Source organism: Asparagus officinalis, chromosome 6 (genome assembly GCF_001876935.1).
Source record: "Asparagus officinalis chromosome 6, Aspof.V1, whole genome shotgun sequence".
In the NCBI taxonomy this organism is placed as follows: Eukaryota; Viridiplantae; Streptophyta; class Magnoliopsida; order Asparagales; family Asparagaceae; genus Asparagus; species Asparagus officinalis.
Window position 1 is genome coordinate 2,886,539 of NC_033799.1, and position 11,131 is coordinate 2,897,669.

Sequence of the window (11,131 nt, forward strand, 5' to 3'; positions counted from 1 at the left end):
ACCCAAGGAAAAGAAAAGAAGAAGAAACAAATTTTGCATTAATGAATGAAAATTTCTCAAATTGCAGAGCAATATTAATTCAATATCAAATGTCAATAAATGAATTATATACACACACACCCCATCCCTCAAAGAGATCATAACTCCTCAATCCCCATTTCTGATATACTCTCAAGTCTTGGCCGCCATGGCCTACCACAAACCCTACTACTCCTATTATTTCCACAAGCTTTTGTTGTCGTCCTTGCATTATTATCACATGAAGCTAATAACATCTCGTTTATGGAAAACCTCTGCTGCCCAATCTGGTGCAGCAATTCCTCCCATTGTTTCTTGCTCATCTTTATCGTTGTTCTTCTCGTCGCCTTCTCGTCTCCGACGAAGTTCATGCTCTCAAAATGCTCATCGGAGTTCCAGTCTTCATCGTCTGCCCATGATCTCTCTGGCTTGACGCAATTTCCCATAATGATCTTCGATCTCCCTTTGTTCAATATATAAGGAGAACAAAAGAGAGATTTTATTTGCTTTTATTGATTTGCGGATGTTTTTTTTTTGCAAAAGGTTTTAAGAACTTTGGTATGGAAATTATCATTCTATGAAGTTATATATACATAGGAGGAGGAGGGAGAGAGAGAGAAGATAGAAGAGGATAGCTAGCGCAGCCTCAAAAGACTAGGGGTCTAAGTCAAAGAATTCAGCAAAGCAATAAAATATCCATGCATGCATAAAATAAAAATGTTCCCACACGTGAGGTTTTCTTGAATACATTCAAACAATTTCGTTTGACCCTCTCCCTCTCTAAATAAAAAGCAAATTAATTAATTTGGTTTAATGAGGAAATGTTTGAAAAAACATCAATATTTGTAAGCCTGTAAGCAGGCATCCCTTGTGGTACTTCATGATCCATATAAATTTTGTTGTGACGAAACTTTACGAGTTAGTAGTAGGGCAACTGACACTAAACCCCTAAGAACTTTTAGGGTTTTGCAGATACTTCTAAAATTCACTAAACCCTCAATAACTATTGAAATTGCAGAAAACCATCAATATTAAGTTTTTAGATTTTGCAGAAAACGTCCATGAAGGCGTAAGTCCATATTTTGCATTAGCCTAAATGTGGATTTACGCCGTCAAGGGTGTTTTTTTGCAAAATGCCCTTGTTGGGGGTTTCCGCAATCCCAATAGTTATTAGGGGTTTAGTGCGATTTTAGAAGTTTTTGGGGGTTTACTATTGCCAAATAATGAACTTCTTGAAGGCTTAGCATAATTTACCCTTAGTAGTACATCAGTTTGTTCTTGAAAAAAGACGCTTGATGATCAGTTTAAGGTTGTTAAGGATGCGCGTCATATAGACTTGTTTTTCTATTCTTTGTGAGAATTAGTCATCTATATGCCCACTTATAAATATGTATGTATGAAAGTTTAGGCGTTTATATTAAAAAAATATTCATTGTAAATACACTTGCACGTACTATACCCGCGGATTCTAAATTTTTTGGTGTACTAATTTTTTGGTTGGGGGGAATTTAGACCCAAAAAATAAATTTTGAGTTTGGGAGGCCAGAAATTAAGAGTCTCTAAAGACGGCGTGATATTTAATTATAATTACAACTTGCAACATTTTCTTTTGTTTTTTTATAAATTATTGTATGATGATGAACACGGTATGATATATTGATATTATGAGCTAATAAAAGTCGTAGCTTTTAAGATAGGACAAATTAGTAATACGTAGTACTGGCATAGTTTAATCCTGCATTTCATTTTGCAATCTCATTTTTCTCTGTCTGTACATTGTTACATACACATTAATTTCCTCTTCATTTCTATTTATATAAAAAGATGGTAGCATAAGCATGTGTTTGTATTTTAATCCCATATCTTATTTTTGTGATGATTGCAGTCTCATTTTCTATGTTTATAAATTATTCATTGTTACATACTATTCTTCTTCCTTTCTATTTATGTAAAAAGACTGTGTTCACATAAGCATAAATATGATATATATAGTCCAAAATTTTAAATGAAAGAATAATATATTGATATGCTAACATATAAAAAGATCCCATCTCATAATAGAGACTAGAAACTGCTCAGGTTAGGTATGAACATTGAGCATGTGCATCTCGTTCCCTCTGAATTGCAACGGAGCTCACTGCGTTCATTTCGGATCATATATATATCTCATAGTAAAAAAAAATTTAAATTTTTTTTATAGATATGTGCAGCGCACATGATCAAAATTTTGGGAAAATTATTTCCGGCACCTTTTTTTTAATTTAAAGACATTCTTTTAAATTCAAGAGCACTAGAAGCAATTTTCCCTAATATTTAATATTTAGAATCTGTAATATTTGCAAGTTTCCTATTATAGTTTTATAGCTAATCAGACCACGCGTAGCAATTCCTCCCATTAATATTGTTTCTTGCTTGTCTTTATCGTTATTCTTTTTGTTGCCTTCTCATCTTCAACAAAGAAATATTAGTCATAGGACTAGGGAAATGCTTTTAAGTCAAGGAATTCAACAAAGAAATATGATATCCATGCATGCATCCAATCGAAATGTTACACACGTGGGGTTTCATGAAGTTATATGCATGAGAAATATATTCAAACAATTTCATTTCACCCTCTCCCTCTCTACATGAAAAGCTAGTTTGGTTTAATGAGGAAATGTCTGAACAGACATCAATATTTGTAAGTCTGCAAGCGGGCATCGTTTGCTGTATAGGTACTTTCATGATCCATATAAATTTTGTTGTGACGAAACTTTACAAGTTAATAGCACGGCAAATTGTTAGGGTTTTTCAAACCCCTGTTGCAATTTAAAAATAGAGATGGGAGAGGGAAGAGAGGAAAAACAAATCACAGAACACACATAATTTACGTTGTTCACTTCTCGATAAGGGAAGATACGTCCACGGCTGCCGTAGGTAATTCCACTGTGTTCTGAATAGTTTACAAGCTGCACCCTAATTACCCTTTTATAACTATAGGGTATTAGTTCGATCCGCGTAGTTAGGGTTCTGACGATTCGATCACTTAAGCGAATTGGGCCGGGTCTGAAAATTAGGCTCCACATACCCTAACACAAATTACAGTAAACCCCCAAGAACTTTAGGATTTTGCAGTAAACCCCCAAACACGTCCAAATTTCACTAAACCCCAATAGCTATTGAAATTACAAAAAATCATCAATATTAAGTTTTCACATTTTGTAGAAGACGTTCATGAAGGCATAAGTCCATATTTTGCATTGGCGACACATTTTGGATCGTAAATGTGGATTAATACCGTCATGGGGGTTTACAGTAAAATGTCCTTATTGGGGGTTTTCTGCAATCCTAATATTTATTTGGGGTTTAGTGCGATTTTAGAAGTTTTGGGGATTTACTATTGCAAAATAATGAAACTTCTTAAAGGCTTAGTATAATTTACCCTTAGTACTACATCAGTTTGTTCTTGAAAAAAGACACTTAATCAGTTTGAGGTTGTTAAGGATGCGCATTATATATAATTTACCCATAGAGCAGCTACCCGAGTCTTGCACATTGAAAGACATCCAGAGGTTGAATTGAAAGATAGCCGCACTGGGTCACATCCTCTCCAAATCAACCGAGAGGAGCCTCCCATTTTTCAAGATTCTGAGAGGAAGCAAGGAGCTGAAGGAAAGTAAGACCTGGGCAGCCAAGTGCAGCGCAACCTTCAGAGATCTCAAGATGTACTTGAGCACTAAGCTCTTGCTAAGTCAACTTGGGAAAGGGGCCGGAGATCTTGTATTTATACTTGGCCACCTCTCCCGAAGTCGTCAGCTCTGTTTTGGTTCAAGAAGAGGAGACACCCAGAAGCCAGTCTCCTATGTCAGCGAAATATTGAAGGCGGGTGAACTTAACTACCCTCTCATCGAAAAATTAAGCTTCATTCATCCTCGTCACCATTGCCAGAAGACTCCGCTCTCTTATGATTTGCTACTTGTGCAGGGAAGAACAGCTTACTCCAGAGCCTGACATTCGGAGGGTTAGAGAACCCCCGTCAACTTAATCACTTCTTTCATTTGACTATTAATTTGATATCAGCCATCAACAATAGTACAAGTTTTTCTTAAAAATAGACACTTGATCAGTTTGAGGTTGTTTATAAGGATGAGCATTATACATATAGGCTTGTTATACTGTTCTTTGTGGGAATTAGTCATCTCCATCCCAATGTATAAATATGTATATACAAAAGTTAGGCGTTTATATGAAAAAAATATTCAGTGTAAATTCATCTGCACTGTACTCTCGCTACTTCTAAATTTTTTGGCGCACTATTTTTTTGGGGAATTTAGATCAAAAAAGAAAAATTAAATCGCATATACTGTAGTTTATGTTGTCACACTTATGGACAGTAAGGAACAATTAAGTGTTTGGGAATTGAAAAAAAATGTGGCTTTCAATCTTTGAGTTTGGGACCACAAAGAGTCTTAAAAGACGGTGTGATATTCAATTATAATTGCAACTTGCAACATTTTCTAATTTTTAAATTATTGTATGATGATGAACACAGTATGATGTTATGAGCTAATAAAAGTGGCAGCTTAGATATGGTAACCTTTGAAAAAAGCACAAGATCATGCAAATCTAAAAATTGGATATATATACAACATGCTTAGTCCTAATATTTTGGCAGTATGCTTATAGTTTAATCCTGCATTTTATTTTGTGACGATCGCAATCGATCTCATTTTCTCTGTGTGTACATTGTTACATACTTTTCTTCTTAATTCATTTCTATTTATATAAAAAGGTGATAGCGTAAGCATGTGCTTATATTTTAATCCCATATCTTAAATTTTGTGACGACCACAATATCTCATGTTCTCAATCTGTTTATGCATTATTACGTACTATTCTTCTCCCAATTTTATTCATTTAAAAAGATTGGTAAGTGATAAAGTTTGAAACTTTTGATGAAAGAATAATATTGATAAGTTAATAAAAAGATTCATCTCATCAGAGAGACTGCTCAAGCTAAACACGAACATTAAAACACATCGATATTGTTCCCTGAATTGTAACGGAGCTCACTGCGTTAATTTCGGATTACTTTTCTCACTGTCAATTTTCTTATAGATACGTGGGTAGCACGTGATTAAAGTTTAATTATGAAAAATTATTTCTTGCGTCTCTTTTAGAAAATCCTTCTTTAAAATAGGGGGCTAGAGGCAATTTTCCCTAGTATATCAGAATCAGGTACTTCATAATTCATGTAGTTACACATTTTAAGTTCAATTTTCTACTTCTCAAAATTAATGAAGGATTATGATTTAGAAAGGTATAATCAGCAATTTCTTAATTGAAGAGAAGTATGAACCCCCAGAGTCTACGCATTTCTGGTTGTGGGCCCAAGTGACATCTGTGGGATGTTGACCAAGTGGATCCCATGAGTGTACGTAACATATATCATAATATAAATGCTTTATTTATCATATCAGATGCGTTTTCCTAACTAATTTTGTTCACAGGGAGGATAAGAGAAAGTGGATTTGGGAAGCAAAAGACAAGTTTACTGTTAAAACATATTATCATTTTCTTATTGATGGAGGCTCAAGGTATGACTGCTTAAATCTTTGGAAGCTTTCTGTTCCTCTAAAAGTGAAATTTCTGGTCTGGTTGGCTTTGAGAAGTAGTTTAAATACGAAAAAGAATTTAGTAAAGAAAGGTATTCACATGGATGTGCTGTGTTGTTTTTGTTCCAAGGAGGAGGAAAATCACCTTCATCTTTTTGTTAATTGTGAGTTTGTATACTCTATTTGGAGATCTGTCCAGTTTAAATTGAATATCAAGAAAGATTTCAAGTTATCTTCCTTAAAAGATATTTGGAAGAACTGGAGTGATGAGAAGTATGATAGTGGGAACATAGAGAGAGATGTGATTCTTTGTTCTCTGATATGGTGTATTTGGCAGGAAAGAAATGATAGAATTTTTTCAAATAAGAAAAGGAGATCATTAGAACTTTTGAACAAAATTTTGACTTTTGCAAAATTTTGGATAGGTTCTCAGGTATATGATCGTGCAGCTAGGCTACAAGAGAGGAGGAGGAAAAAAGCTGCTTCTGTTGCTGGAATTTCAATTTCCACAGCTGGGGGGGTGATTGATCTGCTGGAATGAAGACTAAGCCCAAGAAAGAAGTCTGCTTTTGTGGTCTACATATGAAAAAATGTATATGTGTTGATCTTTTGATACAGTTTTTGATATTTTGTTATCAATTGCTAGGGGGTGAAGAATTTAGGTGAATCTGACTGTAAAACTTTGACAATCCAGGGTATTCATTCTTGGTTGGGGATGAATACTTTTTTTGTAACAACCAATTTTGTTTAATTTAGCTGGCTGGATTACTATGTTGGTAATCCATCCTTTTTCTCAAAAAAAAAAAATGGTCATTGTCTACTTTTATTGAAGGAGAATTGCTTAGTTCGACCGTAGTGTTGATGGTCTATTTGTTCCTTGTACGGCACCTAGAGAATGATTTGTATGATGAGTCATCCCGAACGTAATAATAAAATTTAGGGGATTGTACTATATTAACTCTAGACTAAATAAGGGGTTGTTTGGTTGGGTTGTTTTTGTTTGAAAGTTACTGGAGCTGTCGGCAGGTTACAGTAACTTTCACTTGTTTACATTGTTTGGTTGTGCAAAAAAAATGCTGATGTGGCAGTTAAAAATCCAACGATCTCCTCAAAATATGGTGTTTTTGGGCGAAAGTTACTGTAGCTGTCAGAGTCAGCTTTCAACCTGGTTTCCTGACTACAATAACTTTCACCTAATGAACCATACGGGCCCTAAGAGAGAGTGATATATACATTGATCAGAAATTGATGATATCCGGTATATGTATTAGGAGTACCTCAGGTTGTCCGTTGAGAATTGACGATATCTAACATGTGTTAGGAGTATATCATGTTACCCATTCAGTTCTGTATTTTTGGTCGCGCAAAGACGTGGGATGAGATTTAATTCCACAATAAAAAAAATTAGTTCGATAAACATACATGCATACATATATTCATGATTATTTGGTTAAAAAAACAAATATACATGAATATATTATTAAGTATGTTTATGCTCATGGTTCAGTTAAAAGCTAATCCTTTGCTAGGCCTCTCGGTCATCCAAACACACAGTGAGACATTGATATTGAAAAAAATTATGTTCTAACTAAAAATTCAGTTATCCTGTAATCATCTTTTTAGATTTATATATGACAATTAATAATTTTTATCTTTTGATCTTATAATTTTTTCGACCAGTGGCGTAGCCAAACAAGAAACTCGATCCGCCTCTCCCACGACCTCTCCCTCCTCCCCTCGCTTCCCCTCCTCTCCCGCCACTTCACCTCCCTCTCTCGTAGATCCAACCTCCTCGCCCTCCTCTTCCAGGACCTCCATCTCAACAATCCCCAGCCTTCCTCCCTCTCCCGCGCCTCCCTCCTCTCCCTCACGACATACTCGTAGACCACTTTTATTTTTCGCTCAGGGCAAAAAATAATCCTGGCTACGCCACTGTTTTCGACCAATCATTTAATGAATGTCGATATTTCACAATAAATTAAAGCAAACTACTTTATGAATATAAGATCCGAATTATATGAAATAAGCGTAGTTCTCTTTCTTCTTTCTTGCACTGTACATCACATACTAATGTATTTTACAACAACAAAAAATAAAATAAAAAAAGGAAAAAAAGGGGGAAACGGAAGAAAATTAATATAATTTCTATTCATGGTCTTCTTGCAAACATTCTAAGCTTGGCCTCCATGGCTTCCGACTTATAACCTCCATTATTGACAGGTCTTGCGTAGCTAATGACCTCAACTCCTTCTTCGTGATTGTAATCTTTATCCTCGTTGATGGAGCTTCGCTTGGCTCAGTTTCCTGGGATTTTGTCATCTTTCCCCTCGACCTTCTTGCTTTTGCAAATTCCTCCTCTGAGTCCCACGGCTCATCGTCGGCCCAGTGCCTCTCTGGCTTAAGGCAGTTTCCCATCCTAGCTAATTAATCTCTCTCCCTCTCTCCCTCTCTCTCTCTCTGGATTTCTTTTTTCCTTGCTATTTTGTTGGCGCAAATTAGATTTGAGTTCGTGACTGTGGATTAATTGCATGTGGTTGTTATGGTATGGGATTATATATAGAGGAGGAGGAAGCATCAAGCGAAATGTTAATTTAATGGATATTAGTATACTGTGATATTGATGGTCATGATTAAGACCAGAAATGGTCATCACGGGGAATTCATTAATTATAGATTAATAAATTCTATTGTTCTCTGCAAGACTGCAAATGACATCCTTTTCATACTCGCATGATGATATACTATCCACACTTTTGTTGTTGATTCTTGCTATACTTAGCAACACTTATCCAATTTCTATGCTATATATAAGAATATATAACTAAAGTTATACTGGCCATACTTTTGAATTTGGATCCTCTCTACTACAAAAAAAGCAGTGGAGAGACCACTACTTTTAATCTCAATCGTTGTCTCGTTGATTACTTAATAGACGGTTATGATACATTCTAAATCTAACAATTATCATACCCCGTGGATTGCACTCATTCCTAACTTGCACTAATGGCCCGTTTGTTTGCACGAAAGTAATTATGAGGTAGCTGAAGTAAAAAAAGTAAATGCTACTTATGCTATTTCCAAGCAAAAAAACATGTTTGGTTCTTTGAAAAACTTACTTCCATTACTATCTTAAATGATTATGTGGCGCCTACGTGTCATCCTTACTTCCAAAATAGTTTTCCAATCCTTAATATTCAGAAGTAGCTCGGAAGTAGTTGAAATGCATGTTAATTAGGAAATAAATAATTTTTTATTAATATTTCCTTTATCGGTTACTTCTAACAGCTTTTCATTGATAAAATTACTTCCTAGTAATATTTCCAAATGTTATCCAAACAAAAAAAGTAAATGAAGAAGAAGAAGTTCTACTTCCATTACTTCTAAAAATATAAAAAAGTAAATGAAGAAGAAGAAGTTCTACTTCCATTACTTCTAAAAATATACGAAACAAACAAAAAAAATACTATTTCCACTGCTTCCTACTTCATAGTTTTAAAAGTTACTTCTATAACCTATTTCTTACTTCTAATACTTCCATTATCCAAACGGGCCCTAAAAGAAAAAATCACAATCACCAACTAGATAACCAATGGTTATGATTATGTAGTGGTCTCTCAACTACTTTTTAGATAGTGGAGAGGATCCGAATCACATACTTTTATGCTTTGCATATTTATGTAAATTAGTTGTAAGTTATATATATGGTAAATTACTCTAAACCTGAAAAACTTTCCATATTTTTTGTAAACCTTCAATTACTTTCAAAATCTCAATATACTCCCGATAACTTTCACAGTAAACCCCAATATTTGTTGGGTAAATTACACTAAAACTTCAGTAACTTTCAGAATGACTTTTGATGTTGTTTTTCTGTTCTAATTTATAGGGTTTATCTAAAAAAATGAGGAAATTTATTGCGTTTTCTTGCAGCTCTAAAAATCATTGAAGTTCTTTTTTTTTTTACGATTTTGAAGCTGCAAAATGCTAAAAGTTCTCGGCATGTTTTGTGTAATTTACCCTTATACATCTATAGATTTTTATCTGTAGATATATAGATAAAATTCTTTATCCTATGCTATTGATCATAACTTACATTCTTGTAAGCATGACGACTGTAGTTATATTGAACAAAACAAGTGTATTGGACCGCAGCAATCTTCATTTTGTCCCTTGTGTACAAGGTCAAGTTCACCCTTGCGAATTGGACCCCATATGTACAAAAGTCTTTGCGTTTATCCTGAGCGTCAAAGTGAGTCAAATTTGCACATTGAACGTTAATCATCGTTATTAGTCTTCCTTTTTGATATAGAAGATAATAATCGTGTTACACGTAGGAGCGAGTATCTATTATTTGCGGGTCAGAAATGCAAAAATTAGTGAATATGAATCACAATCGAGTTAATCTGTTTTGAACTTACTAATTAATAAATGAATCAAATTATAAGATTAGGGATTTGACTGAGTTAATTAACCTAGTTTAATTTGATTAAAATTTCAAACTATTTTCTTAGAGGTGGGGGGGACTCATATTGTTGGATGTTCATACATGACTTGTGAAGAAAGAATGTTATCTTTAAAATAGAAATCGAGACCAATACCTAACAACTATAATTTTGGGTTAAAATTGATTATTAGGCTCATTAACTTTATGTTAGGTTCGATTTCTCTCCGACGCATGCTTATGATTAACAAATAATAAAAATATAAATTATTAACCAATCAATTTTAGCTAGTAATGTCAGATTATTTTCTCGTGAAATTTACATCAATTTTGACTTCTCAAAATAGTGAATTATTTAAAAAAAATTCAATCTCGTGTTCCAGATTTTAATATAAACATAAATAAGAGGATGGATTTGACCTCGTCATCTAACATTTATGAACTGGATCAATTTAAGCTGCGGATATTTCTGCATTCATTTCACATGCTAAGAAACTGCACGCGTGCATAAATTGACAGGTAAAATTTAATTTAGCGCCCATTACGTGCCATTGACTTTCAAAAGAACCCTTTCAAATGGTTTCTTTGGTCAATTTTCTCGTAAGGTATGGAAAAATAATAATTTTGCACATGCTGGGCTACTGGACGATGATCGATGATCGTATTAGCCCTTCAATAAAGTATAAACGTCCATACATATATTAAACTCTTGATATTTATTTTTGAATTATTTCCATAAAAAAATAGACAGTAGATCGAAAATTCAAGCACCATTTCCCTTTTGTTATCTTCTGTTATATAAAGAAGAATAATTACAAATGTTCATTTCTATTTTAAAAAAAGTTTTTTTCAAGTTCTTCTAAGCACCATATAGCTTCACACGCTTGCTTCTTTTTTCTTTACTAATATCGTGTACGTGCGTTGCACGTAGGCACACATGTTGATCAATTTTTTGGAATTTTTTTGGTTCTATTAGGTTAGAAAGTGAATAGTTTTTAAGATATTATAGTAATTAATAAATAATTAATATTTATTCAATGAAATGAGACTTAATGCATAAAGATTAAATGAGTATATT